The following is a 27,989-nucleotide window of genomic DNA, read 5'->3' as shown; positions in this document are numbered from 1 at the left end:
GGGAATGACTCTGGGTTTCCGTGGCTATATGGCAGAGATTTCCAGGACAGCAATAGGCCCCAGTATTATCTTTGACCAATATCCCCAAATAGCCACCAATTAACCAGAAGATTCTTGAATTGTGACTTTATACCACATATAAAAATCAATTCCAGGGAGCTTAACGACTTAAAAGGCAAAATTATAAAACTTCCAAGAATATTTAAAATATTTTTGTGATTTCAGTGAAGAAAAGATCTCCTTTTTTATTTTGCTGAGGTGGATTTGCCCTGAGCTAACATCTGTGCCAATCTTCCTCCCTTTTGTATGTGGCTCACCAATGATGAGTGGTGTAGGTCTGCGCCCAGAAACCTAACCCAGCCCACCAAAGCAGAGCAGCTGAACTGAGCCACCAGGCTACGGGGCCAACTGGAGAATTTCTTAAATGAAGTCAAAAGCCTTAAAACAAAAGGTTGATAAAGTTGATGATGTTAAGAACATCTGCCCTACAAAAGAAATTATTTAGAAAATGAAAATACAATGAATAGAAAAGATTTGCAACATATATAATTAACAAAGACCTAGTTCCCAGAATATATAAGAAACTTTTAAGATAAGAAAAAGACATATAAGCCAATGACCTGGAGATAAAGATAAAGTGAAGAGATATAAGAAAATGATAACACTATTTCTTTGGAGAACCCTAGCACGTATTGCATTTTAAGATTGTTACATGCTAACTAGAACCCTAAGTATAAAAAATATATGACAAATCTTTTTCTTCTCACATAATAAAAGCTAAATGTGCTTATTTTTTTCAATAACTTAAGTTGAAAATATTTTAAATTTTAGTGAACTTTCAACTAAATCTTTAATTGACTCTTACAGAAAGAAAGTTGGTTATATTTTTTAAAAAAATCTGTACTGCAATATGAAATGCTATTACTTCCTGACACTACATAACAGGAATCCCTCATAAATAAAGATGAAAACAATGTATATCCTCTCCTATCAGTGGTAAATGAAATTAGAATAGCAATATTGGAAAATCTCTTAGGTATACTTATTTTAAATTCTAATGAAATTATATCATATTAGATACAATTCACTAATAATAAATACATGATGCTAACCTGTAGTTCTATTCAAGTGTTATAATAAATATTTGTAGATAAGAGTCAATACTTGTCTATGCTTATAGTAAAGATGTATTTAAGTGGAAATCATTGTGGATATATACTAAGAGTAATGAAATAAAATTATAGCTTCATTCGCTTGCCTTTTTACCATGCGTATATACTATCTTTCTCTGTCAAAAAAGAAAGAAAGAAGGAAAGAAAAAAAGAAAAGAAAGATAATATTTATGTATTTAAAACACTCGGCTATTATCCACTGCCATTTTATTTTAACAACTTGGAGTTCTATTCACATTCTGGAGCATTTAAAAAATTTTAATTATATATAGATACATATAAAGCATTTTATTTTCATATTTAAAGTGCTGTTTTAAAGCCCTAAATATATCAGATGTTAAAGCATTCTAGCCTAAAAGTAGGAGTTTTCTATTAATTGGCAATAACAAGTTCAATCAGCAGAATTTAAAATCTTTTTAGGGTTATGTTTGGTTTTAAATTTGGCAAAATATGTCTCCACTCCTTGTTAGTATGTTTGTAGGTACTAGTACATTCACTGCAATGACCAATCTCATTATAAATTTATCTATAATTTATCACAAAAGACCTCATGTATTCAGAATGTTGTAGGGCTATAGGTCCAATCTGCACTGTTTTAATGATATTAAAAGTAAATGAGGGGCCAGCCCAATGGCGCAAGCGGTTAAGTGTGCACGTTCTGCTGTGGCGGCCTGGGGTTCACTGGTTCGGATCCGGGGCGTGCACCGACACACAGCTTGGCAAGCCATGCTGTGGCGGCATCCCATATAAAGTGGAGGAAGATGGGCCCAGATGTTAGCCCAGGGCCAGTCTTCCTCAGCAAAAAAAAAAAGAGGAGGATTGGCAGATGTTAGCACAGGACTGATCTTCCTCACACAAGCAAAACAAAACAAAACAAAACAAAACAAACAAACAAAAAAATAAATGAATAGCCCACTCAATTACACTGGCCCATTGCAGTATGAAATCAAAAATTATTTCTTTGTCTTAAAATATTCCTGACACTTTAGAAAGATATTACACTAATAAATGTTCCACTTGTCTACATCCTCGTTTCAGCAAGCAGCATTAATAAAATATAGACAAGAGGATTTGGTTTCCTAAATCTATGCTATATTTACTAAGTAATTAATTCTTAATATTTCATATTGATTGTATGCAAATGATATAGGTGTGCCTCTATGAAAGCATAGAATTTGACATAGTAATTTCCTAGGAAATTAAAAATTTATATAAAGCAGACTTTAAATAAGTAAAAATCATGGAGGATTCAGAATTTACAAAGTTATCCTCATAAAGCTAAGATCTCAAATGTAGTGAAAATATTCACTGTTAAGTTGGGGAACTTAAACATTGTTTTCAATAAAGAAATTCAAGATAATAAGAATGATCAAAAAGTAAAGTTCTAAGTTCTAAGAAAAGTATGAAAAGATAAGATTTTCCTTTTTCCTATGACAGATTTTGTTAATTGTAAGTGCAATTTTATTGGATGATTTAAAAATATTTATAATAGCCCTCTTTCCCTGAAGTCTTCATCCTTATGTTTTAATTCAAATTTAATAATACATTATTTTAAAAAATAGTAAATGTAAATTAGTCAGTTTTTATGTACCATGTTAATTTACCCAATATACAGCTCACTTGAAAGTGCATAGTAACCAACAGTCAAATATGCAATCTCCACCTAACATCCATTGTTGTTAAACAGCTATTGGTATTAAGAAGACCAATTATTTTTCTATGATAGCTGAGTTGATGATCATTTTGTCTTTTGGAAAGATATTCAATGTTGGTAAAACACGGCAATCGAACATACAATCTGAACTTAAAACAGGAGAGGACACAAGCAGTGACAACGTTTTTGTGACACTGAAAAATACAGGAATGAGTAATAACCACCTGTACAGACTTGACAAAGCCAAAAGCTAAGAGGGTGCCTATAAGGATAGGGCTTGAGGCAGGGGTTGGAGCACAGTCTCATTATGAGGAGCAAAGAAGAAATTTTCAGGAATTGAATTACCAGATGGCTTTGAAGGCAGAGCTTCCAGTCTAACTGAAGACAAGAGGATGACAGGCAGAAAATTTGTATAAAAGTAGTCAGAGCTCTCCATCAGCTACCCTACTTTGTGCAGCTAGGTGAGTGCCACTCTTCATCCACACACACACACAAATACATAATTGTGAATAAGCTCCTGCCTCCCAAGAAACCTCTCAGAAAATGTCTTCTCTGGTGAGATTGAACAAGTGGCAATTTCAGCTCGAGACAGTAGGCACTGACAAGGGCTGGGGGCCTCTACTAAAACCAGAAGGACTTAGTGAAAGTCTATAATTGGACAGTGAACCCCCACTGTCCTTTCTCTGTATGGCCCTCATTGTCACACTAGTACATTAAAAGATTCCTTTTTGGGGAAATTGACCCAAAAGAAAATACTTTCAAATACTGACGTATAGTCATGTTCCTGCTCAATCATTTTACAGTAAGGCTCACCACTCAATGAGCTCCACTCTGAACACACACACACACACACACACACACACCATTTTCAATAAGTTTTTTAGTGCCCTATTTGTAAATATGGATAGATAGCTTCTAATATGAAATACAGAGACCAAAATTGTGAGAAAATAAAGGAATTTAGAGGAAATAGCAGCAATGAAGTGTGAGAATAAAGATTAAGTACAACTAAAATTAATATCCACAAAAAATAATAGAAGACGTTGCATCCGTGCATTAAGATGAAATGTTTCTTGAGGCCAGACCCAGGCATAGTGGTTAAGGTCACTGCGCTCCACTTTGGTGGCCTAGGTTCACAGGTTTGGATCCTTGGTGCAGACCCACACCACTCATCAGCCATGATGTGGTTGTGACCCACATATAAAGTGGAGGAAGATTGGCACAGATGTTAGCTCAAGGCTAATCCTCCTCAAGCAAAAAAAAGAGGAAGATTGGCAACAGATGTTAGCTCAGGGCTAATCTTCCTCAGAAAAAACAAAAAGAAAAAATGTTTCTGTAGAAAAGGAGAATTTGGGGGAAAAAGTGCTCTTGAAAACTAAAAATTTCATTATAAGTGATATTTAATAAAATTATCATTTCTTAGCAGAAATTACGTATGTGTATATGTATATATATATATAGAGAGAGATTAATTTATTTTTATTTTAAGGAATTGGCTCACACAATTGTGGGGTCTGGCAAGTTCAAAATCCATAGGATAGGCTGGCAGGTTGAAATTCATTTAAGAGTTGATATTGCAGCCTTGAGTCTGAATTCTGTAGGACAGCAGGCTGGAAACTCAGGCAGAGTTTCTGTGTTGCAGTCTTGAGAATTCCCTCCTCTTTCGGGAAGGGTTAGGGGCTAGAGATTGAATCAGTCACCAATGGCCAATCATTTAATCAGTCATGCCTGTGTAATGAAGCCTCTGTAAGAATTCAAAAGGACAGGCTTCAGAGAGCTTCTGGGTTGGCAAACAGGTGGAGGTACACCCAGAGAGGGCATGAAAACTCCACACTCCTCACACAGACCTTGCCTTTAGCATCTCTTTCATCTAGCTGTTCCTGAGTTCTATCTTTTTATAATAAACAGGTAATATAGTAAGTAAAAGGTTTTCCTGAGTTCTGTGAATTGCTCTAGCAAATTAATTGAACCTGAGAAGGGTACAAGGGAACCTCTGATCTATAGTCAGAGGCACAGGTGACAACCTGGATTTGTCATTGGTATCTGGGGGGGAGGTGGTGGTGAGATGATGGTGTTGTAGGACTGAAGCTTTAACCTGTTGGGATCTGATGCTATCTCCAGGTAGGTAGTGTCAGAATTGAGTTAAATTGTAGGACATCCAGCTGGTATCTCAGAATTGCTTGATATATAGAAAATCCACACATCTGGTGTCAGAAATGAAGTAGTATTCAGAGATTATTGTGTGTAATGTAAATGAAAACAATAGAGTTTTTCTTTACAACATCTAAAACCTTCTTTATTTTTTAAAAGCAGTATAAACATCTTATTTTGCCATGGACAAATAAATATCAGAAGAAATATCTAAAGTTGAAAATACTCACCTCAAACAGAAAAACTAAGGCATATAGAGAGAATGAGAAAACAACTACTTTTCATTAGACACTATAAAACAATTGCACTTTTTTTGAAATAGCCATACTTCATTATTAATTTTACAATTTAACAATACAATAAGTGAAATTTAAATGTAGTGGGTTTAGGAGATTAATTTTCTCAAATCATACCATGCAGATCATGAAAGTTCTAAAAAACAAAGGTCTTTCCTCTGATGCACTTGAATATGTCACTTAATACTAAGAGTAATAACCAAAATTGGAATATTGTTGATGTAAAATGATAAAAATGTGCCACATTTTAATCAGTCCCTTTTTTTAAAGGTTTTATTGTACCCTTATTGTACCCTGTAATTTATAACAAGCCCCAGAGAAAAAAGATAAGTTCCAATACTGTCTCCAACTAGGTGACCTTGGACAAAATCTTGAGTTTTCTGAGATGGGCATATGATTTTTATTCTTCATTTTGTTAATGTGTTATGTGACACTGACTGATTTGCAGATGTTGAACTATCCTTGCATCCCTGGAATAAATCCCACTTGATTGTGGTGTATCATCCTTTGAATGTATTGTTGTATTTGATTTGCTAATATTTTGTTGAGGATTTTGCATCTATGTTCATCAGCAATATTGGCCTGTAATTTTCCTTTATTATGTTATCCTTGTCTGGTTTTGGTATCAGGGCAATGTTGGACTTGTAAAATTAATTAGGAAGCATCCCTCCTTCTTTAATTTTTTGGAAGAGTTTGAGAAAAATAGGTATTAATTTTTCTGTGAATGTTTCATAGAATTCACCAAAGGAGCTGTCTGGTCATAGACTTTTGTTTTTTGGGAGGTTTTTGATTATGGTTTCAATCTCTTTACTTGTGACTGGTCTATTCAGATTCTCTATTTCTTCTTGATTCAGTTTTGGGAGGCTGTATGATTCTAAGAATTGATCCATTTCTTCTAGGTTATCCAATTTGTTTGCATATAGCTTTTCATAGTATTCCCATATAATCCTTTGTATTTCTGTGGTATCTTTTGTAATTTTTTCTCTTTCACTTCTGACTTTATTTATTTGAGCATTCTTTTATTCCTTAGTGAGCCTAGCTAAGAGTTTGTTAATTTTGTTTACCTTTTCAAAGAACCAGCTCTTAGTTCCATTGATTTCTTCTATTGTCTTTTTAGTCTCTATTTCACTTATTTCCACTCTAATTTTTATTGTTCCCTTTCTTCTACTGACTTTGGGCTTCATTTATTCTTCTTTTTCTAGTTCTTTTGAATGTAACATTAGATTGTTTATTTGAGATTTTTCTTGTTTTTTGAGTAGGCTGTATTGCTATAAACTTCTCTCTTAGTACTGCTTTTGCTGCGTCCCATAGATCTTGATATGTCGAATTTTCATTTTCATTTGTCTCTAGGTATTTTTTTGATTTCTTTATTGATCCAGTATTTGTTCAGTAGCATGTTGTTTAGTCTCCACATATTTGTGACTTTCCCAGCTTTATTCTTGTAGTCAATTTATAGTTGCATACCATTGTGGTGGGAAAAGATACTTGATATGATTCCAATCTTCTTAAATTTATTGAGACTTGTTTTGCTTCCCGATATATAGTCTATCTTTTAGAATGTTTCATGTGCACTTGAGAAGAATGTGTATTCTGCTGCTTTGGGGTAGAATGTTCTATATATATATATATCTATTAAGTCCATCTGGTCTAGTGTTTCATTTGAGGCCAATGTTTCCTTATTGACTTGGTGTCTCGGTGATCTTCCATTGATGTAAGTGGGGTATTAAAGTTCCATAGTATTATTGTGTTGCTGTCGATTTCTCCCTTTAGGTCTGTTAATAGTTGCTTTATATACTTTGGTGCTCCTATGTTCAATGCATGTATATTAATAAATGTTATGCCTTCTTGGTGGATTGTCTCTTATATCATTGTATAATGTCCATATGTGTCTCTTGTTATATTTTTGGCTTTAAGTCTATTTTGTCTGACATAAGTATGGCTATACCCACTTTCTTTTGGTTGCCATTTGCTTGGAGTACCATCTTCCATCCTTTCACCTTGAGCCTATGTTTGTCTTTAGTGCTGAGATGGGTCTCCTGGAGGCAGCATATTGTTGGCTCTTGTTTTTTAATCCATCCAGTCATTCTGTGACTTTTTATTGGTGAATTCAATCCATTTAAATTTAGAGTGATTATTGATATATGAGGGTTAAATATTGCCATTATATCTTTTGTTTTCTAGTTCTATATTTCCATTGTTTCTGTCTGCCATTTCAGTTTGGTGGTTCTCCATGATGTGTTTCTCAGTTTACTCTTTTCTTATGTTTCATGACTCTCTTCTGAATTTTTATTTTGTGGTTAAAATGAGGTTTGTATAAAAGATATCATAGGTGAGATAGTCTTTTCTGCTGATAACATCTTATCTTCATTTGCATATTCAGGTTCTGTCATTTTCCTTTCCCCCTTCTATGGTTTCATTGTCACAAATTATCTTTTTTAGTATTATGAGTTTGTTATCAAATTGAAGTGGTTATAGTTATTTTTAATGCTTTCTTTCCCTTTAACCTTTATGTTATAATTAAGTGTTTACTAACCTATTCTGATATAAACTGGCAATTTTCTGATTCTATCTGTCTATTTATCACCTTGTTTAACCTTTGTATACCTTTGCCTTTTCATTTCAGGTAGAAGAACTCTTCCAGATTTCTTGTAAGGCAGGTCTAGTGGCAATGAACTCCCTCAGCTTTTGTTTGTCTGAGAAAGCCTTTGTTTCTCCCTCAAGTTTGAAAGGTAATTTTGTTGGATAGAGTATTCTTGGCTGACAGTTTTTATCTTTCAATATTTTGAATATATCATTCCACTCTCTCCCGTCCTGTAGACTTTCTGCTGAGAAATCTGGTAGCCTAATGGGTGTTCTTTTGTATGTTATTTTTTTTTCTGTCTGCCCTTAATATTCTTTATTTGTCATTGATTTTTGACAGTTTTTGTATAATGTGCCTTAGAAAAGGTCTTTTTGTGTTAAAATAATTAAGTGCTCTATTAGCTTCATGTACTTGTATATCCAGTTCCTTCCCCAGGTTTTGAAATTTCTCAGCTATTGTTTCTTTAAACTGCTCTCTGCTCCCTTCTCCCTCTCTTCTCCTTCTGGGATACCCATTTTCTTTATGTTTCTTTTCCTAATTGAGTCAGATATTTCTCACAGAATTTCTCCATTTTTTAAAAAATCATAGTTCTTGGTCCTCTTCCACCTGAATCATTTATAGATTTCTATCTTTGAGCTCACTAACTCTCTTTTCCATATGGTCTGCTCTATTCCCAATGCTTTCTACTTTATTCTTCATCTCATTTATTGAGTTCTTCAGATCCAGAATTTCTGTTTGGTCCTTTTTTAGAGTTTCAATCTCTTTGGTGAAGTACTCCTGTTCATTAATTTTATTTCTGAGCTCATTGATCTGTCTGTCTGAGTTTTCTTGTAGCTTGTTGAATTTCTTGATACTTATTTTGAATTATCTATCAGTTAGAGTGCAATCTTCTATGAATTCAAGTTTGGTTTCTGGAGAGTTGTCGTTTTCTTTTTGTGATATGTTATCATAATTTTTCATTGTGCTTGATGAGTTGTTCCTCTGCTGTCACATTTATAGTCGCATATACATTTCTTATTTAGGTAAGGCTTTATTTACTTTGATTCTGAGTTACTTCTGAGTGTATCTGAGAGCATGCACTTTCCACCCTCCACTGCCTCTTCCAAAGGTGTCATCAGTGCCCTTGTTGTACTGCTTGTGACTCCAAGGTTGCTGGTGCCTTGCTGCTTACTGTGTCCCTGCATTCACAGGCACCACCACCAGGGTCACCAGGCTGGCAAGCATCTCTGCTACTTCCAGGGTTGCCTGGGTCATGGGTTCCCCCACTGCAGTGGGAGGACAGAGAGTGGGAGGCAGGATCCAGGGTCACAGGCACCTCCACCATGTCTAGGTTTGTTGGGTCTGTAGGCTCTTCTGCCCCAGATGGGGGTGCAAGAGTTGCGAGTGCCACTGCAGCTGGGAGGGACTGGGGTTGTGGGCTCCACTGTCACTGTTACCAGGCTCTCTGCAGCCTTGGATGCTGCTGCGACTGGGGGGCAGCTCACATGTGCCACCTTCACTGCTGTGACTGGGTTTTCTGGGGGTGCTGTCACCTCTGTTGCCAGGGGCAGTGGGTTCACAGATGTCACCTCCACAGCCAGATGGGTCAGGGTTGTGGGTGCCACTGCCATCACCACAGGAGAAGGGGTACCTGGGTTGCAGGTGCCGCCACAGTTTCTGGAGCCTCTGGTCTTGGGTGCCACTGCAGTTCCTGGAGCCTCTGGTCTGAGTACCACAGTTCCTGGAACTTCAGGTTACAGGCACCAATGTGGCTGCTGAGGGCACCGGGGTCTTGGATACAGCCTCCCCTACTGGTAAGGCTGGGTTGGAGGTGCCACTGCTGGAGCAAGGCAAGGGGACTGGGTCACAGGCACCTTCATGGTTCCTGGATCCTCTATTTTTGGGCACTGTGTTGGTTCTAGGAGCATCTGGGAGCATGGGCCGCCTAGGTTCCTGAGGTCTCTGTTTGCAGGTAGCCTGTAGTTCCTGCCCCTGGTCTTGGGAACCACCACTGTGTTTCCCCTGGTTCCACTGCCTCCATGAGGTCCAGTTCACCAGTACAGATGTTTGGATCTCTGAGGCTCTCTGGTATGCTGTGCAGAGGATCCTTTGTTTGTCTATAGATGTCCTACTGCTTGTAACTTCGAGAGGAGATACAAAGGGAGCAACTCTCTCCACCATGATACTGACATTACCAATCTTGAGTTTTCTTACTCATAGATTAGAACAATATTTTGTGTTATCTAACTCAGAGGGTTATCTAACTCAGAAGCCATTATGGCAAGATACCTGAAAGAAATTTAATAACTTCAATGTACTAAAAACTTATAAACTATTATTATGCCAACAAATTATCTAAAGTTAGTTAACATGGCATATGTGATGGTGACTTTATTTTCCTGGTACTCCCTATTATTGCCCTACATATAGGACCATCAAGTCTATCTGGCCTTTCATATGTTTTGTGTTTCAATCCTACTCACTTTATTCTTATAGCCAGTAGCTCCCAAACTTGACCACACGCAGCGTCATCTAGAGAGTTCATTAAAACTCAGATTGCTGGGTCCCATCCCCAGTGTTCCTGAATCAGTATTTCTGGGTAATGTCTGAGAATAATTGCATATTTTATGCTGTATGTATCAATTTTGTTTTAAAAACTAAATTTCACATATGATTTAGGTAACACGTTATAAAACAATCTCAAATTTTAAATCCGAAAAATACTTTGGATATCACCAAATCCTAGAATTTCTCAAACTGAGTTTCAGGAGGCGGATCAAATACCTTGAACTCACTGAAAGTGTATGAAATTGTGTATACAATTCATTCGTGCATTTTCTTAGAGAGAGAGTGCAAAGCTTCACTGGATTCTTAGAGGGGTCTTTATGGCTCCAGAAGAGTAAGAGCCAGTGATAATTCAACCCTTTCTTCATAATGTCACTGAGATTCAGAGAAGTAACTTGATCACAATTACATAGCTATTTTTGTAAAATGGGGACTAGAGCTCAGGTCACCTAATCTAATGCCTTTTTATTTTTAAGTATTCTTCAACTTAGGTTTCCAAATGCTAGTGTCTTTTGAGTATTAGACATTCTTTCAGTCAATAATATAACATTGCACATTTATTTACTTAAAGAATTTCATAGAAATATAAAGACATCATCTTATATCTCAATGGCCTTGATCTAATGATCTTTATTTCCCATTAGTTTCCTCTCATTTTTTTTTTTTTTGTTGTTGTTGTTTTTTTGTTATACCAAGTTGCCTAGAGTCTTTGCTATGTAGTGGAGACTAATTCTTTCCCCTGTGAGCAGTTATGAACATAATCCTCAGTGGCTTGATCCACTAGAGGAAAAGTATCAGCCAGTATACCCTCATGCTGTTAAAAAGCACCTCAAGGGCCGGCCCGGTGGCACAAGCGGTGAAGTGCGCACGCTCCGCTGCGGCGGCCCGGGGTCCGCCGGTTCGGATCCCGGGCGAGCACAGACGCACTGCTTGTCAAGTCATGCTGTGAAGGCGTCCCATATAAAGTGGAGGAAGATGGGCATGGATGTTAGCCCAGGGCCAGTCTTCCTCAGCAAAAAAAGAGGAGGATTGGCAGATGTTAGCATAAGGCTGGTCCTCCTCACAAAAAAAAAAAAAAAAAAAAGCACCTCAAAAGAGAATGACTGTGGGGTTACAATTAGCCTAAATAAAGACAGAAATAAAGAAACCTGAAATCTAGTTGCTGTTCTTTCATAAACATTGTAACATTTGCCAATTCTTTTCATTTCTCTAAATTTTCTCATATATGAATAAAGGAGTTTGCACCATTAGTTGGTTACTAATATCCCCTTTACTTGTAAATTCTACAATACAAGACATCAAAAAAGCACTACATAGTATTTCCTAGCTCCCTTGTTCTTCTGCCCTACATATTTTCTACTTTTGTCTAAGCATTTTCTATGTTTGCTCTGCCTCATTTCATACCTGCCAAAATGAAAATTTATATGGTATCCATGTGTGTAGTGAAGAATTTACCTCACCCTAAGAGAGATCTAGCCTTTGCCCTTGGCTTCTAGGAGGTGATCTCTAGGTTCCTGGAATGTACTGCTCTTTGATTGCCTGAGAGCTTTGGCCACAAGACAGTCTAGCAGTGTGAATTATGATGGGGACTTTGGGCCATGCAGTACAAGTACCAACGTCTGGAAGAATTGGAGACTAAAGATATTAACCTGGCCTCTGAGAGGGGCTAGAAACTAAAGGTCAGCCATATAGGCAGTATGTGATTGAAACCCAATAAACCCTGAATGGTAAAGGCTCAGATGAGCTTCGCTGGTTGACATTACTGGGAGCATATTTTTATACCTTGTGGCCAGGAGGAGATAATGTCAGTCACGACTCCACAGAGAGAGGGAATCTCCATGTTTGGATCCCTCTGTCCTATGCATCTCTTCCTTTGGCTGATTTTCTATATTCTTTCTTTGCAATAAATGTAACCATGAACAAAATAGGTTTCTGTGAGTTCTGTGAGTCTTTTCAGCAACTTATCAAAACTGAGGGTGGTTTTGGAAATTCCTGCAATTACCGTTGGTGTCAGAAGTGAGGACTGTCTTGTGTCACTCAGACGCTGCAGGTTGGCTAACTCTGGATATTGTGACAGTGTGTTTCTCTGCTCTGTGTCTGTATCCTTGCTAAATTCATTCATTACTGAATAAAAACAAATGAGAGAAATATACAGTATTTTAGTCTATCAAAATTAAAAAGCAGGTATTTCTAAAGTATTGTGTCTTATGTTATCAAAAAATTTCCTTCCATGTTACTTATTTCTGTAAATCCAGGTAAGACATCTGTAATAACTTCATGATTAACAGTCAGTCAGGTGTTTTCTTTTCCTTTTTTTTTGAAATTAATTAATTAATTAATTTATTGTCTAGAAAGCTACTTCCAATATGATACAATAAAATATTTTGAAATAAAATTGAAAAAGGTGGGAAGTGAAGACTACCACTCACCAACTTATGTATAATTGTGACTTTTTAAGAAGTGGTTTGCTCTTACATACAGAAGTATGAGTGGAAAACTATGAAAAAGATGTTCTCTAATGGAGAAATCATAATGATTCTCTATTGCTAATTACTGTAACAATAATATATTCTAATTTATGAATTCAGAAAAATCTCAGTTACTCTACAGTGCTAAGTAAATAATCAGTGCTTCCATAAACACTGTGATAAACCTAACAGTTGACCTTTCCAGGTTGGAATTCTTAATAGGACATGGGATAATGTGTGTTTTCAGTCCAGACCAACAGGCTGCAGTAAAAGCTTCTATGAATAATAACATTTGAAGTTCTTCTTACTGAATGGAAATGAAAATATGAGTGTTGACTCTGGCAGCTAACAGCATAGACTTAACCACTGATCTTTCAGTGAAGAGATGGACAGAATCACAATTTAACATGCTGTATAATCAAAACCAACCCAATGTTCTTCATAGCTCTTTACATTTGGAAATTTTCACCAAAAGGATCATTTTCCACAAACTGAACAAAGTAATTTCTGCCTACATTTTGACGGCTTTCTTCACAAATGAGACTTTACACTTCTTTAAATTGAAAAGCTACATAAATTTAATAAATATAATATCTCAGAAAAGATTAAGCGAAAAGGGTAATCCTTTAAATACTTACTGCAAAGCCAAAAGACAATACCTTTTACTCTACCAAATGACTCAGGCAGGTAAGAGCACATTGTGAGATCTCATCGTTGGGGTAATTGATGTATGCCACAAGAACCAATACATCACAGAAGTGTAGAAATCCTTACAGCCATATATTGTCAGAGGCTAAGGTCCAACTAAAGATGAAGTTCCTCTTAAGTTTTCAACAAAATATATCCTGTGAAGATCTAATAAACAAACAAAATATGTCCTCAAATGGCTCTGAATGTTAAAAAATGGAAATGGTTGGAGACATTATCGTCAACTGGCTGAAGCAGGCGCCTGATTTACTCAAAGACCAGGTCAGATAAGGTGATGCTTCCTTTGAGGAGCAGTGTTACTATGCACCCTACTGCTGTCATTTAAACAATCTTCAGTCAGTGACTTTCCCTGGAGGATGTTACTGAGGGTTTGAAAGGGGATGCAGGCTTCGTGTGGTCCCCTCCCACAGATTCAGTTGTTTGTGTAAAATAATTGCCTTTCCAAAGGCCTCCCTCCCGGAGATTCTGATTTCCATTTATAAACAGCCTATTCCATTTTTTTAAGAATAAAACGTGCATAATATTAGGAAAATATTTTTAATCAAAGCAGTACATAGTTCAAGTAAAAATAATCATTTAAAATTATATCTAGTACCATGTACTATAACCATTAATTATCAATAATGATACATCTTATCTCACTAGTATAAAAATATTCCCCGAAGTAGAATATTAAAGTGCTGGAAAAAAATATGGTGCGCAAAAATGTTGAATGAAGAAATTAATTCAAAACAATCTCCACATGTATATTTAATTTATGGTTACATCATAAATAGAAGTAAGGGATTACTTGAATACTCATTTTACTTGAGGTTAGATGAAAGTTGGAGGAAGTATAAGAAAAGAAGCACATGATTACAGTCTACAGTTCATCATTTTCAAAGAATATAGATGCTGATAAAAAGAGTTTTAACACGTGTATCTTTAAATTACATACTGTAGCCATCTAAATAATTTAATCAAAAATAAATATATCATCTAGGAAATAGAAGTTTTATTTAAGTGTAATTTTTGCAACTGCATTTAATAATTCACTCTCATACCTCTAGATCGTACAGAAGAAATAACTCACAAGGTAAAATTAACAGACATAATAAAGTAGCTAATTTATCAGAATTGAATATATCAGATCCCACAAAAATATAGCTTTACCAAGACTGGAGCTGATTCCATCAAATTAATCCTTTATTGATTAATAAACTTCCATCTTCAGCCCCTTTTTATTCAAACGTGATTCAACTAAACTAGCACTCACTTGCTATATTGGGACTCCTAAAAAGTAGATACCATCAACTGTTTTCAATGCATTTCCAGTGCAGTTAGGAAAACCAGAACATACTGGTTACTATGGAGTAACCCCATTTATGGTAATTAGAAGTATACAAAAGAGAGTCACAATATTTAATAATGCTTTGGCATATCACTGACCTCAGGTTAAAGTAAACATTATATCCCTAGACAATAGGAAAGTACCTCACAGATGTAGTGAAATGTGTTAGGGAATGTTATTATCTATTCATTCATTTATTCATATATTTATTGAGCATCTATTTTGAGCTAGGTACTCTTCCAAGAACTGAATATACAGCAGTAAGTAAAAAACAAAAAAGTTTTACTCTCTTGGAAATTACATTCCAGATGAGATAAGAGTTTTTTCTCTTTTCTCACATCTAAGTCTTCAGTCTCTCCCTCTACCACTTCTTCTCTGAATTTGGCAAATAGCCTGGTCTAGATTTACCATAGTACTACAGCTTTCTGGCAATAATAATTGGTTCAGCATTAAGCATATGACTCCAGTAAAAACAATAAGAATCCTTCTCTGGAATTGATATTTCTGTTTCATTTAGTTTAAATTTCTGTCGATTCAATTTGAGAAATTCTAACTTATGCAATAGGTGTGTCATAAATCATCATTAAATGGACAAATTCTTAGTGTCAAGAAAAGTTAAAGAACATAACTGTAATTTGTAACTCAGAGAAAGGCTTAGAAGGAATAAGTCATAAACAAACCTTAATAAATGTAAGAATTAAATCAGTAAGTGAGTCATTTCCTACGGAAGAAACAACAGAACTCTATTTATCAATGGATTGTTCCGTAACAATTATTCCTCAAGGTAAGTAGGAAAAGAGGGACTGATTATAATTTTCAGGAAACTATAAGAAAGAGTCAATTTTGAAGAACTATAGGTGAGCTTCTATGATCCACGCTGTTCCCTGTAACTCTTGGGCCAAGCTAAAAAATACTCTGTGATGTTTCATACACTGTTCCCCTTTTCAATTCAGAAATTAAGATTGTAAACTCCATAAGGACATAAACCTATCTTAGATAAACTCCTCAAAATGATTTTTTTTCATGGCTGGCATTTAGGAAGTAAATTATTACAAATAATAAGATGTTCTCAGAGGCTATCAAATGATTTTTAAAAACATCAAATTTACCAATAGTACTAATTAAGATGTAAATGGTAAGTCTCAGTTAATCTACATGATAGGCTAAATCTTTCACAGTCAAGGTAATTCAAATTCGCGTTAAGCTTTTTATACACATTATCTTACATAATTTTTTTAAATGCTATTATTTTTAATGCAGTAGGTATTATTATCCTCAGTAATGACATATCATGTATCTTGAGTCTGTTCATCAAGAGTCAAAGTTTCCAATATTAAATGCAGATCCAAAGGTCTATTGTAATCGAAAACATGTGAAGTAAATTTAGCATCTACCTCAAACATCCTAAATTATCATCAGAATTAATTAATAGATAATGTAAGTTGGGCATATCTTTCCTTCCTCACTCATCCCTATATGCAAATCTCGAAGCTGCTCCTGAGTCAAGGGAAGACTCCTCCCAATTAAAGATAACTATTTTTCTAGAAGGTGTGTGAGTCACCATGCTCCCTTGCTAGGCCCACTGTTTATAGATATGTTATCTATAACAGAGATACACTGGGCATGCTCTTTTGGTGAACCGTTGAATGCCTGAGGATTAAAGTCAACACGTAGCCAGAGTCAATGTTTCAAAGTCAAAAATCATCATCATGGAATGAACTTATAGGATATAAGAATAAATCTGAACTTTTATCCAGTAACTTAATTTTTATTAGAAATTTATTGTTAAAATACAATAGTCAAATTTTAAAAGTTTGACATCATTGTTCACTAATAGACGGCTCTTGTGGTCACTATCTTGGACATTTGCCACACTAAATAGGAACTCACTTCAACTGAGGTCAGTAAGGAGGCAAGACCTTGTTGGGCTGTCTCCACCAAAAGATATGTGTGCCTATATATTAGGTATGTAAGACGATGCCAACATTACCAAGTCATTAAACTTTACTTCCTCTCTAACTGGAACTGATTAATGTCAAGAATTATATACTCTTTAACTCCCAGAATTGAAGATTTTGGTTAATGGTGACAACGCAGGTTCAAGTTGCAATCACACAAACTAAAGCTTTGTACGACAGCTTGAGGAAATGGCTTTTTTGATATTTTTAGATGCAGACAAAATTGATTTTTTTCACTTGTAGTTATTAATACTAATATTTTCTTAGGCGCTTTCTTGTGAAAATGTTCCTGTGACCGACTTTACATTCTTCTAATTCATCTTCTCAAGATATAAAGAATTCCAGAGTAGGATATTTGTTTTGAAAAACCTATAGCTGAGATAGAATTAAATAATTAACAAGTAAGTCTTAAAAATTATTTTGCTAATTATTGTGAACAGTGGATATATCAAATAATTCTATAAAAATTAGAATTTTAACATGATAGCTTCGGAGAATATCAACGCAGCTGAAAATTTCCTTCACGGCGGTTATTGTTGTTGACGCACAGGAAGCTGTGCATGGCGACCACACCTCTGTCAGATGACCAGCTCACAGTGGCCATGAGATATCAAAGCAAACTGTAGAAAACTGATACTGCTAGTCCAGATTCTCCATCCAGGAACTTAGAATTTTGAACCTAGAGGTAGAAAGACAGAGAATTTTTTGAGATTGGTCTCATTAAAATCCCTGTTCTGAAAGGAAGTCCCAGCATCTGTACTGCCAAGGTTTCTGGAGCTGTCCTGGTATCAACTCTTGCTAAGGGGCAGCCCTTTGAGGCAGCATTGTATGTTGGCCTCTTAAGCCAGGGAAATGCTCTTTTGAAATTCAGTCCTTAGACAGTTAAGGTTTTCTTTAATTTTGTTTTGTTTTCAAGTTACCGACCGCCCTTGAATTTTGTACGACTCTCCCTGGACTCCTTCCCATTTTCGGCTCGCACCTCATAACTTCGGTTCAGGTGACCTCGGCCCAGGATGCCTCTTGGCTCGCCCCCGGCTCATGTCCCTATCCAGGCTTGAGTGGCCCAGGGTGAGGGATCCAGAAGTTTTACCCTCGTTATTTTTGAGGTGGATTAATTAGCCCAAAAGAACATTACATTTATTTTTCTGGATATGCTGCAGAAGGATCCGTACTGGAAAGAAGCTTGTGAAATATAGAAATGTTTACAAACAACTACATGGAATCTAATTGTCAGGCTGTCATCCAAGAACTGTGTTCCCTTGCTTGATATCCCAAGGAAATTTCTCTCTTATTGTCAAATTCAATACTGTAAAGATTCACTCTTTCAAAATTAACCCATAAATTAATATAATCCTGATAAAAAGACCAACATATATTTTACTTTTCTTGTTCCTTTTTATGCTTTTTTTTAAAACTTAAAATAAATCTAACGTTTATTTGGAAAAATCAACATATAAAATATCCAAAAAGTTAATCTGAATGAGTGATGTGGGAAAACTCTCCAGTAACATAGTAAAATATATAATAAAACTACAGTAATTAAAACAATGCAATTCAAGCATTGGTACAGATAGATAAATCAATGGAGTAGAATAGATGGTAGAGAACAGGATCTTAGTGCATATGGGGATTTAGTATATGATGAAGCTGGCCCATGTTAGTTGGTATATTTAGGGTTACAAGGGAAAGAAACCCAACTCAAATTGGCTTAGGTAAAAGGGGAACTGTATTGACTAATAGAACCATACAACAGAAATGCAAGATTTGTAGCTGGGTCGATGGAAATCAGGGATTCCTCTTTCTTTCTGTGAAAGTTCCTAGTGATTGTCACAGTGCCTGGCACAGAGAAGACAGGCAATTAATATTCGTAGACGGAATGTACAAATTAAGAAGCCTGGGATTCAGTGTCAAGAATTGGGATGGGGTATGCACGGGTAGATGAAGTATAAACTTGATTCTCAGTCTCAATCATGAGACCATGTCCAAAAATTTTAATGCCTCAGAGGAAACACAAAACTGGGACCAGAAGAAGAGAAAACACCAGATAAGCCCTGGGTCAGGTTTGGGACATAGAACTTGGGGGTTGGGAAAAGGTGAGAGAAACGAGTCTACAGATGCACAGGTTGAAAAATAATTTATGAAGTGTCAGGAGCCAAGAACAATTTGGAGAGAAAAATTACATCTATAAAAGCAAATCAAAAATACTTACAAAAATAACTTTAAAAAAGTCAAATGCATGCTACCCCTCTCTCCCTCTCCTTCCCTTCTCTAAAAAACTTTTCAAGTTGAAAACAGTTGGAGGGAGGGGTTCAGTTTCCACCAGGTGGAGCTCACAGTGGAGAGTTGACTCAGAGCAGCCTCTCCCCGTGTCTGTTCATGCTGGGCCTGAGCCTCACTCCCTGGGTCTATGCCTCCTCTGGACAAGGCCAAGTCTCCAGTCTAGCCTCAGAATCAATGTAGAAACTTTCAAACAGCTCTCTGGTTGGTATTAAAAAAGCTGACCTGATCAGAAGCTTGTTCTAAATTACTCAGACATTCGGCCACAGCACTGAACATATTTGAGAATCAAAGATTCTCAAACGCTGAGACTCTAATCCATTTTTACCATTGTTGGTGTTCCATGACCTCAGATAATTTCCATTCTTCTAGCAGTGAATTCTTTCCAAATGTCTTCTCAACCAACCCAGAAGTTTTATCCTCTTCAAAAATCCTCAGTTTGGGACAGTTTATCATTTTCCTCACTGGAAGAGCAGTGTTCCCTACTTCTAAGTCATAAGATTTCAGCCCATGTATAAATGATATTCAAGTTTGGGGAATACGGGAATTTCAGTAGAATGTGGCAGAGATCTCCAATTTGTTTGATCTGAACTTTAGTCAGAAATATAGTTTTCATTGTGATCCATTACACAAATTTATATGTATTTATAGGTATATAAAAATACATATAATGAAAATAAAACAATACAGACTCTTACTATATGTGATGCAATCATATATTTCCATTTTATTCTATTGTATTTCATTTGATGTTTTAAAAAATGCTTGTTGTGATTCTCCAATTTAATTTCATGATTCACTAATAGATCCCAAAAGGCAATTTGAAAAACACTCCTCTAGGACACTGGGGACGTTGACTAGTGTGTGTTCCACTCTCAGATGAAAAAGGTTAAGTTATTTTTGAAATTCAGAGTCTGAGATAGGGGACTTAGATGTCCTCTTCTGCGCTCCCTTTTTCTCAGTAGTCTCTTGGGAATCACAGAGAAATTCATTTGAAAAGACTAATTTCTCTTTCCTTACTGAACATTCTGCCAATCACTGTATATCTGCCCACAGTTCTTAAAATATTCTATAAACTCCCTTCACACTTAATCTCATCTCAGTCCACTGGTATTCCTAAAATCTACAGGGCTTTATAAGATTGCACACTATCCATTAATTCTCCAACATGGTAATACCCTTTATCTTGAAATTAACTGCCCCCAATTCTAAGTATTGTAATTAGTTTTTCTTATAAATATGTTACACAAAGCTTTTTAATAATCCTCAGTTTGTACCATACATAACTGGTATGAATTTTACCCCATAATTTTTAAGTCTAAGAAATTTCATATAGATTCATTCTTCTGAATTGAAAATCCTCCAAGGCTCCACATTTATTGCTGGCAATAAATTTGATTTAGTCATTATTGGGATTCTTTCCCATGAAACATAAAAAAAAAATCTTGAGTTTATATGATGTCTGAAAAATAGTCCATCGTTATTTCCACCTTACCTTCGTTCCTTTAGCTTCACATTGCTGCAATTGAGCAGTGATGTTGACTGCCCCACAGGCCCTGGTTCTCTTTGTTTGATTCGTGTCATTCCAGTTGTCTCCACTGACCTCCATCTGGCAGCACAGAGCAATCTTCAATCTCATCTCTAACGTGGGGTAATATATGCCATCTGGACACAGATTTCTGTAGCAAGCAGAAATGCCAAATCCTCTTTTGTAAATCTCAGGTAACTTCATACTCTTGGACTAGCCAGATCTTCCACTCCCGCTGAAAACTCACTTTCATTGCCTACTTCTCTGGGATAACTCAGCCTAAGAAATATATTGTGCATTTCCCTTTTGAATGTGTTACTTATTTGTAGAAATTCAGACCTTTAAAAATATAATGAAGATTTCTGATTTTTAGGGAATGGAGTGGACATAGAGAGGGAAAATGCTTTATTCTTTCTTCATTAGTATCCACAGCAGCAAAGAAACCTAGATACCAGGTGTGAGTGTGTGCATGCGTGTGTGTGTGTGTGTGTGTGACAGAGAGAGAGAATGAGAGGGAGAGAGTGAGAAAGTGAGAGAAAGAGAAAGAAAGAGGGATAGGGAGAAAGGAGGTTCTTGTTACAAATTCATTTTAAGTACTTAAGTCAACCTTCTTTTGTTTTTGTTTTTTTTTTCTTGCGAGGAAGATCAGCCCTGAGCTAACATCTATTGCCAATCCTCTGCCTTTTATCTCCCCAAAGCTCCAGTAGACAGTTGTACGTCATAGTTGCACGTCCTTCTAGTTGCTGCATGTGGGATGCAGTCTCAGCATGGCTGGAGAATCGGGGTGTCGGTGCGCGCCCGGGATCTGAACCCCGGGCCGCCAGTAGCGGAGCGCGCACAATTAACCGCTAAGCCAGGGGGCCGGCCCAGTCTACCTTCTTTTGAATACTAGGGGAAGTTTAATAAGGCAACATAGAAAAAAGCTGCACAAACTCCTTACAAATATTTTACTTTCCACTTGATTCACCAGAACAAATATGAGATTAGAGATTATTACTTTAATTTCTAATATTGTATGCCCCATTAAATAAAAGATGAAAAAAATAGAATAGAGCATATAATTTAATATCAGAATTATAAAATTATACTTTATATTTCCCCATAAAGGAAATACTATTTATATTTTTTGAAGAAGCACAGCATTTGAGATTTAATCAACTCTGCATTTGTGAGACTTCAAAAGTAGACCTAGTCTAGATCAGGACAACCACAACAGTAAATAGGATGACAGTCAGTCCTGTGTTTTCAGCATATTGAAGAAAAGCACACTCATCCTAAGCAACTGAAAGAATTGATAAGAAAATATGGGACTACATAAGCAAAGGATTTTTACTCCTCCTTGACTAGGAAGAAATAGTGCTGGTAACATCAGACATAATAAAGAAGATACCAGATAATCAAAATCAGGGATAATTATTGATTTCCTTCTCATGCATGGTGCAGAGATAGAGAGTAGTTTGTTTGATTAGTTGCACTACTATTCTTATTATCATGTGTATAATAGTGATGAGAGTGAAATATAATGATTACATAAAGTTTCTCTCATTTTTTACTGACTAGGAGAAAGAGAGAGAGAAAAAGAGGGGGAGAGAGAGAATAAAATAAAATTAAATACTCAGCAAAATAAGGAAATTAAAACTTTTGCTTGCTATAGCCATTCCAATGATCTAATTGACTCCATCTACATTTTTTTCAGTTGGTTTCTTTCATTTTTTGAGATTAATATTGCAGTGGTTTTTCCAGTTTCTGTTTTAGCTTAAGAGTGCTCAGTGCTTTCAAATGGTCAGTTCTAAAATTATCAAAAACACATTTGATTTTACTATGGATAACCAAATTTTTATGTATGTGAGGGTGCACAAACACACACATAGCGTGAACAAAGAAAGAATAAAAGGAAAGGAGAAAAAAAGGAGAGAAAGCCTATCTTAGAATTAGAAAGTGTGTTGAGAGGCCCAATTGTTCATATTAGTGCTTTAGTTCATTATGAATTTATTTTGCTAATAACTTTTGCTAAGTTATTTTGCAGTAATAAACAACCCTGAAATCTTAGTGGCTTACAACAACAGAGGTTTATTTCTCACCCATGTTACTTGTCCTCTACAGTTCGGCTGTGCTTACTTCGTATTGTCTTCATTGGAGAACTTAAGCTGAAAGAATAGCCCTATCTTGTTTTTATGGCAGAGGAGGAAGAGCAGTGTTGGAACCATGCAATGTTCTTACAGCGTCCAGTCAACAGTGTTACACATCACTTCTACTCATACTCCACTGGTCAGAGCTACTCACACAACCAAGCCATTGCTCTAAATGGGACACGAAGCAGGACTGCAATCGTCTCTCAGGAGAGATGTTGCAGGTCACATGGCAATGGGCAACAATGTACTCTCTCTCTCTCTCCAGGTATGGGAGTGAACAATTAGAAATAACAAAGCATCTACCACAGACATCGTGTCAATATTTTTCTTTTTTATAAATTCTATTGAAATTGTATTCCAGAGTGACTTAGAATGGGTCTATCTGGAGTTGGTTTTACTCCATTAAAAGCATACTATTGGGGGCAGCCAGCCCGGTAGCGTAGTGGTTAAGTTCCCGTGCTCTGCTTGGGTGGCCTGGGGTTCGCAGGTTCGGATCCAGGGTGTGGACCCATGCACCGCTTATCAAGCCATGCTGTGGCAGGCATCCCGCATATAAAGTAGAGGAAGTTGGGCACAGATGTTAGCCCAGGGCCAATCTTCCTCAACAGCAACAACAACAAAAAAGCCTACTGTTGGAGCCTCCTTGTTCTCTGTTTACTTCTAACTCAATAAAAGAACAATAGAAAAGGAAAGAAAGATAAAATCAGCATCTAAAAGTTTTAAAGAACAGGTATTTAAAAACCAAAGACTGCTCCTGCTGCTAGCTTGCCATGAGTTGCCGTAACCTATTGAATGAAATCTTCAAAACTACGTGCATAGGTGGATAACACATAGCAGGAGAATAACGCTCAGTTGAGTTGTTTTTCTCTCTTTTCCTACTAGCTGAAGAGGGTCTACTGAAAGTACTCAAGGGCACAGACATTAAACTAAGTGGGGCTCTGGGCTTGAATATCTCCTCTGTGCATAAAAATGTGTTGTTGGGCATCCCTCAGAGAGGCCAGAGAGAATTAAGTCAGTCATCATTAGTAATATCTATTGCTTTGTCACCTGCACTGAACACTAGCTGGAGAAAAAGCAATTTTACCAGCACAGACTTCATTCCAGCCAAGGAGCTGATTGGAAATGAAAAGGAAGTTCCTAACAATCTATGCTTCAGAAGTGCGGACATTTCTTAGCTTTTAGGAAACAGTCAAGGTCAGTTCTCCCTTTCACTTCTGGAAGAGTAAGACCTAAACATAAACTAGGAAGAAAGAGGAAGGACATTTCCCTGTACATAGGAAGAGAAGCAGTACGTGTATGAGCATCAGAGCTGCAGACGCAGCAATGCTCCCACCATTTTCTCCTTTTCCCAACCTTGTGCTTGTCTGAGCCGTGCCTTCTCACGTTTTGTGCTCTTTTGCCCATTTGCTGACAAGGATGGTGGTTGTGATGGATAAAATTAATTTTATTTTCTCTCTATTCTCTCAACATAAAGACACAAAGAAAATAATATGCAAAATCATTTTGTAGTGTTTAGGCTAGAAGTTTGTTGGAAAGAAGATTAAAAGTAGCAGAGTTAGTAAAGGTGTTCCTTTATACATACAATCTGCTTCTTTAAATTAATACAGACATTTCAGAAGCAACTATAAGCTTATTTTGTAAATAACATATACAATAATCCTGAAAAAAATATATAGCTTTAAATACTTTAGAGCCTTTTTACAAACACAATACATAAACTGTCATTTGACAATTTAGGGATCTTTCTAAATCCTGACTCATTTTAAAATTAAGAATAAACTACAATGTAGTAATTTTGAACACAACGCAGCTCATAGGGAATCCAGGAAATTATTTGTTCATAATAATTGAGTGCTACTTGATACATCAGACACACTATCAGCAACAAAAATAAAAAACTATTATTTTCTTACATCTGTAGCATATGCTAACAGGGCTTAATTAAAATATTACATGCCATTTTCATACTGTAATTTTTAGAGATCTAATTATATGATATATTTTTACTGTGGCCCAATTTTTAGGTAAGTCATTAAATAAATATCTATTAATTTTCTTCTGCTTTATATAAATAATATTTCAGTATTTTTAACTTTGTATACTTATCTTAAGCTGCAAAACCGCACTTAACGTCATCATTTTTTTTTTTATAATTTTATTTATTTATTATTTTTTCCCCCAAAGCCTCAGTAGATAGTTGTATGTCATAGCTGCACATCCTTCTAGTTGCTGTATGTGGGACGCGGCCTCAGCGTGGCCAGAGAAGAGGTGTTTCCGTGCGTGCCCAGGATCCCAACCGGGCCGCCAGCAGCAGAGCACGCGCACTTAACCACTAAGCCACGGGGCCGGCCCCAATGTCATCATTTTTGATTAAATAGTATATCATTTCTTTGGATGAAAAATATAAAACTTTAGGACTATAGCTGGAGGGTTCTACAATATTTAATATTACATGCATTCATTTCAACTGGAAAGAATGTCAATTCTCTAGGTTTCATTTTACCACAAAATAATCAAAAAATTTGTTCCAGTGATTTATATATTTTATAGCTCCCTAAGTGGAGAGAAATTCATCCTGAGATATCTCTGAGTTACAAAAGATGCTAATACAGAGGGAGTATAAGAAGCATGGCCTAGCCATTTAAGATTCAGATGCTGCTTTTTGCAAAAAGAATATGGAAGAACAGAAGAGAAATGCAACAATCTCTTTTTAATAGCATTTGACAGCATATTTACACTTTAAAAATAAAATATATGGTGTGCTATAAAGGAAAGTAATCTTACAAATCACATGTTAATGATCCTTAAAATTGTGTAATAGGTTTGCTGTCTTTTGTTTACATTCTACTTTTCTTCTAAATTGTTGTTTATCAATGTTTCCTTTAGAATTGAAACTTCTTCCTCACAATAGTACCATCAAGGATACCAACATATTAATGTCCCTAGATTCTTAGCTGCTCAAGAGGCTTTTTTACATAAAAAAGGAGTTACCAGGACTTCTAATTTCCAGCGCAGCATGTAAGAAACTTAGAGGTTGCCATTCTGTCCTTACAAGTAAAAAGCTGAACAAACTGAAAAATTAACTACTCTTCATAGGTTTATAAAAGAAGTGGGGTCACAGGGCAAATTGCTGCCCCCAAAATTGAAAAGAACCAGAAGTGAATACAGAGAATGACAGCTTACTGGGGCAGCATCCTCCCTGTGAACCAGTAGGAAGACCTGAACTGTAATTGACAAATTGCTGGAGGCTCAGTCTGGACGATTCTGAGAGTTAAAAACTTCAGGAGGATCCAGTGGTCAAGAGTCCCCCATACTTTTGTGAGTGTTTCCTCCTGGATCTCTACCAAGTTTTCACAGTGAATATTGGAGAAGATTTCCCTCATAGTTCTGACAGGAGGAGGGGAAAAGAAATATGCCAGAACATTCTGTTCTTAACAAGTTCTGTCCTCAGGACAAATCAGCCAAAGCCTAACCTTCTGAGGTTTTATCAGAGCCTAACTGACCTAAGGGAAGGGACATACCCAACTCTAGGCCCCTCTAGCCATCCTGTCCCACATAAAGGGGGGGTACTGAGAAGCACATGTAGAGTTCTCATTCCAGAGGCACAGACTTACTAAAACACTGCATTACATCCAACTTCTCAGAAACCATGTGCCATAGATTGAATGTTTGTGCCCCTCCCCAGATTTCAACAAATGATACTGCAGCAATTAGACATCCATAGCCTAAATAAACAAATGACTAATACCTGGATATAAAACCTCACACCTTCTAGAAAAGTTAACTCAAAGTGGATCATAGATTTAATTGAAATATGTAAAATCATAAAACTTTTAGAAGAAAATGAAGGATAAAAATCTTTGAGCCTAAGACTAGGCAAAGAGTTTCTAGACATGACAGCAAAAAACATAATCACCAAAAGGGTAATCAATAAATTGAACCTCATTAGAATTAAAAGGTTTTTTCTCTGCAAAAGACTCTGTCAAGTGTATGAAAGACAGGTTACAAACTGGGAGAAAATATTTGCAAACTTTATATCTAGAAAGAATTAAAAACAAAATCAAAAACAAAGGATTCAATTAGAAAATGGGCAAAAGACATAAAGACTTCTCCAAAGAAAATGTACAGATGGCCAAAAGCACATAGAAAGATGTTCAGAATCATTAGGAAAATACAAATTTAACCACAATGGAATATCACTATATACCTTCTAAAATAGTTACAATAAAAAAATAGTGATAATACCAAATGTTGATAAGAATGCAAAGAAACTAGATCTCTCATACATTGCTGGTGGGATGTAAAATGGTACAGCCACTCTGAGAAATCATTTGGTAGTTTCTGATAAAACTATATACACTTATCATATGACCCAACAATTTCACTCCTACACATTTATCCAGAGAAATGAAAACTTATTTTCACAGAAAGGCTTGTACATAAGTGTTCATAGAACCTTTATTGCTAATAACCAAAAACTGAAAAAAAAAATCCTTCAATGGGTGAATGGTTAAACAAGTTGTGGTACATTCATACAATGGGATACTATTCAGAAATGCAAAGAAACAAACTAATCTTATATGTAACAACTTGAATGAATCTCAAGAGCACTGGAAAAAGCTAATATCAAAAGGTTACATTTTATATTATTCCATTTATATAATATTCTTGAAAAGGCAAAATGAAATGTCTTGAAATGACGGACTTTTGCAGAAGGAAACAGATTAGTGGTGGTCAGAAGATAGTGATGATAGAGATGGGTGACTATAAAGGTCAACACAAGACAATGCCTTTGTGGTGATAGAACATTTCTTTATTGTTGTTGAGATTACATGAACCTATAAAATAAAATTGCATAGAATCTCACACACACACACACACACACGCGTATATGTAAAAACTGGTAAAATCTGAATAAAGTCTATAGTCTAGTTAAGAGTATTGTATCAATGTTAATTTACTGGCTTTGAGATGATACTATAGTTAGGTGAAATGTATGCATTAGGGAAGCTGGGCAAAAGGTACATGGAACTCTCTTTACTATTTTTACAACTCCTGTGACCCCATAATTATTTCAAATTAAAAGTTTAAAAAATGTAAAATTTAACAAATTAAATTTTCTCAAACATTTATGCACTGATGTAAATGTGTTTAATCAAATTCTTTTCACATTCATTAATTTCTCAGGTC

General features: G+C 36.0%; 1 long non-coding RNA gene and 1 pseudogene across 1 annotated transcript in view; one reads left to right on the top strand and one right to left on the bottom strand.

The window, feature by feature from the left end:
- LOC101388803 (serine incorporator 1 pseudogene) overlaps positions 1-9,178 on the bottom strand; it is a 242,044-nt pseudogene extending 232,866 nt beyond the window's left edge.
- Positions 1-27,989, top strand: part of LOC147918033 (uncharacterized) — a 1,004,068-nt gene that overhangs the window by 602,045 nt on the left and 374,034 nt on the right. The window lies entirely within an intron of this gene.

Source organism: Ceratotherium simum, chromosome 2 (assembly GCF_057802395.1).
Source record: "Ceratotherium simum simum isolate JZ-2026a chromosome 2, ASM5780239v1, whole genome shotgun sequence".
NCBI lineage: Eukaryota > Metazoa > Chordata > Mammalia > Perissodactyla > Rhinocerotidae > Ceratotherium > Ceratotherium simum.
Note: the sequence above shows the minus strand (reverse complement) of the source record. Positions and strands in the feature narration are given on the sequence as shown.